Source organism: Cherax quadricarinatus, chromosome 68 (genome assembly GCF_038502225.1).
Source record: "Cherax quadricarinatus isolate ZL_2023a chromosome 68, ASM3850222v1, whole genome shotgun sequence".
Lineage (NCBI taxonomy): Eukaryota > Metazoa > Arthropoda > Malacostraca > Decapoda > Parastacidae > Cherax > Cherax quadricarinatus.
In genome coordinates, this window is record NC_091359.1 from 4,191,457 (window position 1) to 4,201,456 (window position 10,000).

At 43.4% G+C, this 10,000-nt stretch overlaps 1 protein-coding gene across 3 annotated transcripts in view; it reads left to right on the top strand.

The window, feature by feature from the left end:
* Hmgcr (HMG coenzyme A reductase) overlaps nt 1-10,000 on the top strand; it is a 116,946-nt gene that overhangs the window by 65,742 nt on the left and 41,204 nt on the right. The gene's annotated exons all lie outside the window — the stretch shown is intronic.

Genomic DNA, 10,000 nt, shown 5'->3' on the forward strand with positions numbered 1-10,000 from the left:
TTGTGATGTAGTCCAGCTGGGCTTGTGAGGTCTCTGGGGAGACCTAATTTGACCAATTATATGGTCACACCTTGCCTTGGCAGGCGTCTGTAGCCACGCCCACGTCTGAGGTCTTTTGTTCTTGACGCCTCAGACCTAGGCGTCAGGTCGTACACGTGGTACATACACCATTGGGGAGGGGGGTACTTTGACTACGATATAAGCCCAGGGAAGAGCGGGGCAAGGAGGTTGTTGGTGACGGGTCCGTCGAGCGAGAGCTCTGGACAGCCGCGTGTGTAGTAGACCACGCATTGGGAATCTCGGGTCAGCTGGTCGGTGAATTAAGAGTGAGTACTAGTCCGTGTTACTGATAACATCTACCCTTCCCCCTGGTAATAAGTCTCATAGGTCAATTGTTATATTGTGTAAATTTCCATCAGGAGATGTTGTATTCTAGCCCTTTTATGTTATTAAGTAAACTATAGCCATAGTTCCCATTTTTATTTGTACCTTCATATGCTATTCCCTAGCTTGTTAAGCACTGGGATATACAGGGGACGTGCTCACTCGCTGGGATACCTCCGGTAGAGTGGGTAGAGGTCTCACATGGTGGCAGCGGTTTAGCGTTTATCATTAAACGCGGCTCACGTGCTTTACGACTGGTCGGTTTTTGCTATCAAAACCAAATATTAATTTCTTTGTGTCGCCTATCATTTGTTTTACCGTTCACTGTGACCGTAACCTTAAGAATAAACCAGGACAATCCTACTCTTATGGTTGTCAGGTGGGTGATGACCAAATATAATTTGCGTAGCAAGACGTTAAATAGTGCAATCAGACGATCCAGTAGGATACAGGTGAAGTTCCTCGTGAACAGAATGGCAGAGGCTAACGTCAATGTTAGTGATCTCGCACCAGGCTCAAGTGAAGGGTCTAGCAACATGGTTCCACAGCAAGATTCAGTGATTAATGTTAGTGACGGTATAAATAATCAAGAAAATGAGATTTCAGTGATAAATAATACTTCAGGGGTACATATGTCAGGGACAAACCATCCCCAGGTCCAAGGCTCAGGAACGAATATAGGTTCCACGGTGACCCCCAGTAGTACCACGAATACTATGGCCCCAGTGGTATCTAATACATCTACCACTGCTGTTAGCCCGGGAGTATCAACTTTACCAACCCGGGATGCTACTAACCCCATACCTCCGTATTTTAATAACCCAGTTAATGCTGACTATAGTATGTATCCTTATCTTAACTCTGTGCTTCATAGTGTTATTGCTCAAGTTATGAGTAACCCTCAATCCCCTATTGTTGTACCTGCTCCCCAAGTCCCTGGGGTAGCTGCCTATAGGGTTCCCACTTCTGCGCCTGGTTCTACAGTTACTAGTATACCTAACCCCTCAGTAACCATAGCTTCCCCTGCTGTGTCAGGTGTTCACCTGCCCAATGCTGTTCCTGTAAATACTAACCAAACACCCACACTTGTAACTACAGCTGGGGAACCATTCAGTATTTCCCCGAATGGGTCCTTATCTAATATACCGGGACTCCCGACCCAACCCCAACTTCTGAGCCTCCAGCCTTCCCAGGTCAATCCTTCCCTAACCAAGCCACTCAACGTCCCAACGAACCCTATGCTTCAGCAAAAGATTTTATCTGGGGCATCAGCTCCAGATAGTAGTGTTGGAACCTCTATGTGTGGGACAGTAATTGTTGATAGGCCATATTTAGAAAATTTGCCGAAATTTCATGTAGAAGATTTGCCGAGGAATCCCATCGAAAGAAATATCAAAGTAGAAGCTTGGATTAAAAATATTGAGGCCATTTTGCTTAATATATCTGATGAAAAAATGAAAGTTTCACTGGGATTCAGGGCAATTGTAGATAACACAGCATCCATATTTAGTCTCCCACAATTTATTAACGTAAAGGACTGGAGTAATTTCAAGGATGCTATAAGATATAGGTTCCAGACGGCAGTATCAGTTGAAAATATCCATCGATACCTGGAACAATTGCAACTGAAGGAAGGACACACTCTAAGGGACTTCAGTTGTCTGGTATGGTCCAGGGTGGAAGATGTGAACGGAACTTTAAAATATAATGCAGAACAGCTGGAGCTTTATAAAAAGCAGGTATTTTGTGAAGGGTTGCCAGTCTGGATGAGAACTAGAGTTGCTATGGTACTAGCGATTAAAACCTTCGAAGAACTAGTTCAATATGCCATGTCTCTCGAGTCCGAATATGGTAGAGACAGAAAGGGAGATAGAATTGTTGCCTCAGAGAGAGTAACACCTGAGTCACCATATGTGGCGACAACCAATAATGAGAAGAAGTATATACCCCCGCACCGCAGGACAGGCGGTGGTGGGCGTAATAAACAGAATGCTCGGAGAACTAATCAATGCTGGGAGTGTGGCGGGATTGGCCATATTAGGGCCAACTGCCCTAATTTTCGTTCCTAACGAAAGAAGAAGGTACAAGGTTAAGAAAGATAGGTCTGATAACCTTGTTACCAAAGATGAAAGACCTATGATTAAAATAAGAGTAAATGGAAAAAAATTGGTAGCTTTCATTGATACGGGAAGTCAGGTGTCAATAATTAAGCGAGATGTATGTAATAACTGGAGGGGTTGTAAAATAAGCAAAGCTAAGAGAGATATTACTGCTGTAAATGGTAATGATATTAATGTCGAGGGACAAACGGACCTGTACTTTGAACTGGGTGAAAGTTATAAAGTTCACGCTTGTTTAGTAGTGTCTGGAGTAAGGTTTCCAGGGGACTTACTCTTAGGTATGGATTTTCTCAGAAGGTTTGACTTCCTCTTGTCGTATGGCAAAGGAAGGGGAACCAGTCGGCTGATACTGGATGAGGTTTCCTTTCCAATAAAATTCATAGAACATCCCTCAATAGTAGCTTCTATGAGTAGGAGTAATAAATTATTCAAAACCCCATCTAAATCACTTTTTGAAGCGCAGTTACCTAATGTGAACTCTGCAGACGCAGATTATGCAGTTCATGTATTATATAACCAGGTATGTCCACCTAATACATTCAAATTTATTAAAGGCTCAGTGGGAAGGAAGGTCGAGCCAGGAAGTATCTTACAATTAGCGGGGAAGCTAGAATCCTTCCTGGTGCCTCATCATCTAGCCCAGGTTTCTGAGAAAAGACATATCTTAATACCAGTGATAAATCTGACAAGTAAAGCGTTAAGATTCAAGAATGGTAGAAGGTTAACATCAGCTGAGATTATCCCCAAAGACTTAATTTTTGAACCTGACTCCGTTAGGCTACCTGGCCGAGGTCAACAATGTGGAGCACTTAATACCAGACTCCCAGAAAGGGTAGTGACGCCTGCCGCTCCCACCCAGAACGAAAGTAAAAGGGAAAAGACATTTAATGATGTAAATCTAAATCATTTAAAATGTTCTGAGAAGGAAATAATAAAGAATGCTTTAAGGAACTTTCCAAAGTTGTTTTCAATGGATGAAGGAGATATAGGCTTGCTGCCCCAGATTGAGCATACTATACCTACAGGTGACAGTTTACCTGTCCAAACCCGTCAATGGAGACTCCCAGAAGAGGCTAAGAGAGTAATAAGGGAGGAATGTAATACCATGCTCCAGAACGATGTAATTGAACCGAGTTCATCACCGTGGCTCTCACCTGTAGTGTTGGTAAAGAAACCAGATAACTCTTATCGGTTCTGTGTGGATTATAGGAAAGTGAATGAATTAACAATAGCTGATAGTTATCCCTTGCCCCTAATCCAGGAAATTCTTGATTCATTTGGAACAGCTAAGTATTTTTCGACTTTGGACGCTAAGTCAGCTTATTGGGCCATCCCCGTTTCAGAAGAAGATAGAGAGAAGACAGCATTCTCAGATGGGGTCAGATTATACCAATTTAAACGAATGCCCTACGGGTTAAAAACCGCGCCCTCTAGCTTCCAAAGAGCTATAAACTTCATCCTCAGCCCTGTGTTGGGTAGACACTCACTGGCATATCTTGATGATGTGGTAGTCTACTCCCGGTCATTTCCAGAACATGTAGACAACCTTGTGGAGACACTAAAACTACTGGATAAAGCAGGATTTAAGTTGAATGCAAAGAAATGTATAATAGCAGCCACTAGCTTTAAATTTCTAGGCTTTCAGGTAAGCCCTGAAGGGATTCGCCCTGACCCTGATAAGTGTAAGGCAATATCTGAAATGCCAAGACCTAGAACAGCAAGGGAAGTCAGGAGGTTCCTAGGTGCAGCAGGATACTTTAGAAGACATATTAAGGGTTTTGCAGAGCTAGCAGCACCACTGACAGATCTAACTAAGAAGAAAGCTAAGTTTGTATGGAAAGAAGAACATGAGTTGGCTCACGAAAAATTAAAGGCTGAGCTTACAAGTGAGCCGGTATTAGTGGTTCCTGATTTTTCCAGAGAGTTTGAGATACATACAGACGCTTCAGCAGTTGCAATAGGAGGTTGCCTAATGCAAAGAGACAAGGAAAATAACCCACACCCAGTAGCGTATTTTAGCAGAAAGATTAAAGGACCGGAAGTCAGGTATGCCATCACTGATAAAGAAGCCTTGGCAGTGGTAGAAAGTGTGAGATACTTTGAACCGTATGTATTTCAGCGCCATTTTAAAATAATAACAGATCACAGGGCATTGGTGCACATATTTAAAAAGAAAACTCGCTGTCCTAGGATGTCTAGATGGGGTTACGAACTGTCAGCACACTCGTACCAGATTCTTTATAAGCCCGGAGCCTCACACCATGTACCAGACGTATTGAGTAGGAATGTAGCAGCAATAAATGTAAATGTTAATATTGAGAATGTGAACAATGAAAAATTAAGAGAGTACCAACTGGAAGAGAACAGGTGGAAGGAGATAATTGAGTATTTGGAGGGAGAGAAGCTCCCGTGCCACAAGCCAAGCCGCCCTATTGATGAATTCGAGATGAAAGACGGTGTGCTACATAGGATTACGGAGCTGAACGATCGTTCAGTACAGCAGGTAGTAATACCCAATGTCCTCAGGAAGGCCGCTCTGAAGCTTGCACACTCATCCAAGATGGCTGGCCATCCAGGTGTTTTTAGGACTTATAAGAGGGCCAAAGAAATGTTCTACTTTCCTGGTCTCCTGAATTATGTAACCGAATATGTAAAATGTTGTGGTAATTGCCAAAGGAGGAAAGGTAACCCTCAGGTTAATGTGGAATTGCAAGCTTTTCCCGAGATTAAGGAGCCGTTGGACCGGGTTGGTGCAGATCTTATTGACTTACATAATAGTTATTCAGGCAATAGGTATGTTCTTGTGCTGGTGGACCATCTGTCACGGTATACAACACTTGTACCCATCCCTAAGAAAGACCCACAGACTGTTGCAGAGGCGCTCCTTGATAGATTCGTAGCAATATTTGGACCTCCTAGAGAATTAGTAACAGATCAAGGTTCAGAGTTTAAAAGCAAGGTATTTGCAGAGGTTTGTAACACCTTAGAAATAATGACAGCATTCACGACAGCTTATCATCCACAGGCGAATGGTATGGTGGAGAGAACGAACCAAGTAGTCAAAAATACACTGGCCATTCTCTCAGAGAAAGAACCATTACAATGGGATAAATATATACCATATGTTCAATTTGCTTTAAACACCGCTATTCACAAATCAATAGGGACACAACCATTATTCCTATTTACAGGGCATGACTGTCATTTTGCAGCAGGCTTGGTGAACCAAGCAGTTGTCAGATACGGTGAGGACTATCCTTCAGAAGTCCTAACAAAAATGAGAACTGCTTGGCGAACTGCCGCCCAGGCATCTGGTAGAGCGCAGGAAAAATATGCTCACTACTATGACAGGCAAGTGAAGCCTCTTAAACTTAAGGAAGGTAACCTAGTAATGGTATATAAAGATGAAGTAACCCCTCAACAGAGTAGGTCCCTCGGTCCAAGGTGGAAAGGTCCTTACCGCATCTTAGAGAAAATGGGACCAGTAAATGTGAAGGTTAAAGGGTTGTTTGAGGACCAGAGTGAGAGGATTGTTCATTGTAATAAACTAAAGCCATTCTGGTCTGAGGAGGAAATAGTAATGCCTAATGTTAATGTGGTGGATGAAAGGACTGTAAATGACGAGGTATATGAGGAAGATAGGTTACATCAGCTGGTAGAGGAAAATGTTGGTATGAATACAAGGTCAAGAATGTATAGACGAAATTTGTAAGGGAATTATTGCTGGAGGGAGGGAGTGTTGTGAGTAAATGGGACCCTGAGGGAAGGAGCTGACCACTCGCCTCGCCCTCAGGTCGGCTCAATACTCTAGAGACCTGCCCACCAACAATAAGCCCCAGTCACCTGTAGAACAATACTGCCGTCTACTATTATTCACAGGAGATGTGGAGATGTTGCCAGGATCTGCCAAGGAGACTCCAGGAATCTATTTGGCCTGGAGTGATGGAGACGCAGAAGTGCCAAGAAGTCAGTTTGGGTCCAGCAAAAGGGCTATTATTAGACCTGGGAGACTTGAGGAAAAGCGGTAGCCAGCTCTCGTGCCACCACCATGCAAGAGGTGGAAGTTGACGGGTGAGGCTGGACGGATGAAGGGTGGCCTTGGTGCCTGAGGAGTATTGTCGTGGTGAAGATAAGCTGCTTGCTGAGTCGTGAAGTTCCCAGATGCTGTGCTTTCAACGAGAGGGACCCGCATGAGCGTTCCTAAACGCCAATGAAGTCCACACAATGAGACATGGCCCAATTTAGGAAGTGCTAGGGTCGGCCAGAAGCTCTGGCTAACCCCTCTTCTAGTAGAAGCAGTAGACAGATCTGGAGGTGAGATGACAAGAATACTGCAATGGCCCTATGTCCTCCTCCGTCGACCCCTTCATATTTCTGCCCAAGGATTTGGAGAGAGCTTCTCCCTGGGTCAATAGCATGGCCCCAAGTCAAGCCAACCGTGTCATTCACTACTAGCCAGTGAAGCTTGGGAAATGATGATTAGAGTGGTATTAGTATGGTATCTCTACTGCTAGGGGATGCCCTATGTTATGTCAGCTGTTGGGACAATAATGTGTTGTATATTATGTGAGCTAGCTCCTTGCCGGGAGGGATCACAGTAGAGATAGGATGTATTTTCTTTTCAGGTGGAGAACTGTAAACACCAATCGGCTCGCCGTCAGAAGAGGATTCCTTTATGTGAGGGATGGGAGGTTTTCTTTTAGTTCCTAGAAATGGGATAATGATTGGTCCTGGTTGCGATTCCTGCCTTGTCATGAATGGTCACGGTACGGTGCAAGGAAAATGCGACATTGTGGTCGTGTAATGGTTCAGTTGCAAGTACTTGAAGGAATAATACCCGCTGGAGCTGTTTTCTACGCCAGGAAAACCTTACGAGGTTTGGCTCAATGGTTAATTAGCGAGGGTGACTACAGGAGCTAGTTTATTTCTAGTAGAGTACAGGAAGGCACTGGAGCCCGATATTTAGTTTTAAGGAGACATGACGGATAAGGAGGTTTCGCACCAGAGTCATTGTTATTCGTTTCCTGTGCTAGAATTTATTAAACCTACTGATCTGTGTGAATTCATATTATTTGCTATTGTATTGTAATAGATTTAAGGGGTTAGGATTAAAATAGTCTAATAACTAGGACAAATTGTCCTAGTTCTCAGATATTTTAAACTGGGGGAGAAAGGGGGATGTGATGTAGTCCAGCTGGGCTTGTGAGGTCTCTGGGGAGACCTAATTTGACCAATTATATGGTCACACCTTGCCTTGGCAGGCGTCTGTAGCCACGCCCACGTCTGAGGTCTTTTGTTCTTGACGCCTCAGACCTAGGCGTCAGGTCGTACACGTGGTACATACAACATTGGGGAGGGGGGTACTTTGACTACGATATAAGCCCAGGGAAGAGCGGGGCAAGGAGGTTGTTGGTGACAGGTCCGTCGAGCGAGAGCTCTGGACAGCCGCGTGTGTAGTAGACCACGCATTGGGAACCTCGGGTCAGCTGGTCGGTGAATTAAGAGTGAGTACTAGTCCGTGTTACTGATAACATCTACCCTTCCCCCTGGTAATAAGTCTCATAGGTCAATTGTTATATTGTGTAAATTTCCATCAGGAGATGTTGTATTCTAGCCCTTTTATGTTATTAAGTAAACTATAGCCATAGTTCCCATTTTTATTTGTACCTTCATATGCTATTCCCTAGCTTGTTAAGCACTGGGATATACAGGGGACGTGCTCACTCGCTGGGATACCTCCGGTAGAGTGGGTAGAGGTCTCACAACGTCCCTGTGACTCGTCTGAGTCTTCAGCTTCCAGTTGTGACCCCTTGTCCCTGTGTCCCCTCTCTGGAACATCCTATCTCTGTCCACCTTGTCTATTCCCCGCAGTATCTTGTATGTCGTTATCATGTCTCCCCTGACCCTTCTGTCCTCCAGTGTCGTCAGTCCGATTTCCCTTAACCTTTCCTCGTACGACATTCCCTTGAGCTCTGGGACTAGCCTTGTTGCAAACCTTTGTACTTTCTCTAACTTCTTGACGTGCTTGACCAGGTGTGGGTTCCAGACTGGTGCTGCATACTCCAGTATGGGCCTAACATACACAGTGTACAGTGTCTTGAACGATTCCTTATTGAGGTATCGGAACGCTATTCTCAGGTTTGCCAGGCGCCCGTATGCTGCAGCGGTTATTTGGTTGATGTGTGCCTCCGGTGATGTACTCTATGTTATGGTCACCCCAAGGTCTTTCTCCCTGAGTGAGGTCTGTAGTCTTTGTCCACCTAGCCTATATTCTGTCTGCGGTCTTCTTTGCCCCTCCCCAATCTTCATGACTTTGCATTTGGCTGGATTGAATTCGAGGAGCCAGTTACTGGACCACATGTCCAGCCTCTCCAGGTCTCTTTGCAGTCCTGCCTCATCCTCGTCCGATTTAATTCTTCTCATCAACTTCACGTCATCTGTGTGTGTGTGTGTGTGTGTGTGTGTGTGTGTGTGTGTGTGTGTGTGTGTGTGTGTATGTGTATATGTGTGCGCGCGCGCGCGTGTAAGTAATGTTATGCCGAATAGGTAAAACTAGTTAATTTGCAAGAACTCGTTTAAAATTAAGTGGTTTCTAAAATTTTCTCTTATACATTTAAAGGTAGGTATGTATATGTATATATATATATATATATATATATATATATATATATATATATATATATATATATATATATATATATATATATATATATATATATATATATATTCATATTCGTTTTTTCTTTATCTGCAGTTGCCTGATAGGAACTACCATTTATGCTTTTTTTTCGAGGCAGGTAAAAATCTTGCTGCTTTTAGAGAGAGAAGTAGAGAGTACAGTACCTGATGTAATAGATAGCAGAGGTATTTGTGGTCTGTATGGAGGTTACCTACTGAGGACTAAATTACTGTCTATCCCTCCTTTCATAACAATAGGTGAGATCAGAATAGTAAAGCAGAAGGCTCTCCCTTACATTATTTGGATGAAGAGGCCATGGAAGCTACCTCCCCATGCTTCAACCACAACTACAGGTCTTGATTTACCAGATATCCTGGGTAGTCCAAAGTCTGACCTGAAGGTTAGAGTGTCCTCTACAGACAACATCTAGGATTCCTCTACCTCGCCAACCCCATGGATTGTTTGTTCATAGGCTGGTCTACCGCTGCTGTCACCATGAATGAATGGATGAATAATAATTGATAGGGATATCATTAAGGTCAGAAGCACCACTGGAAGTGGCAAAATATTATGTATAATGAATTATGGCATCCTGGGGAGTGGTAGTATACCTTAGATAGTTCTGGGCTTTGAAATGAGATGAGGTAGGATAACTCTTAGCCTATAAAATTGATTTGTGTAAAAAAATGTTATGTACTTTTATATTTTAATACAGTATGTGTATATACCTTTATTGCAAGCTGATATAACAGTTTTTACAACAACAACAAAAAATCAATGTATGACAGTTTTTTGTTTCAAGTTCATATTATATATT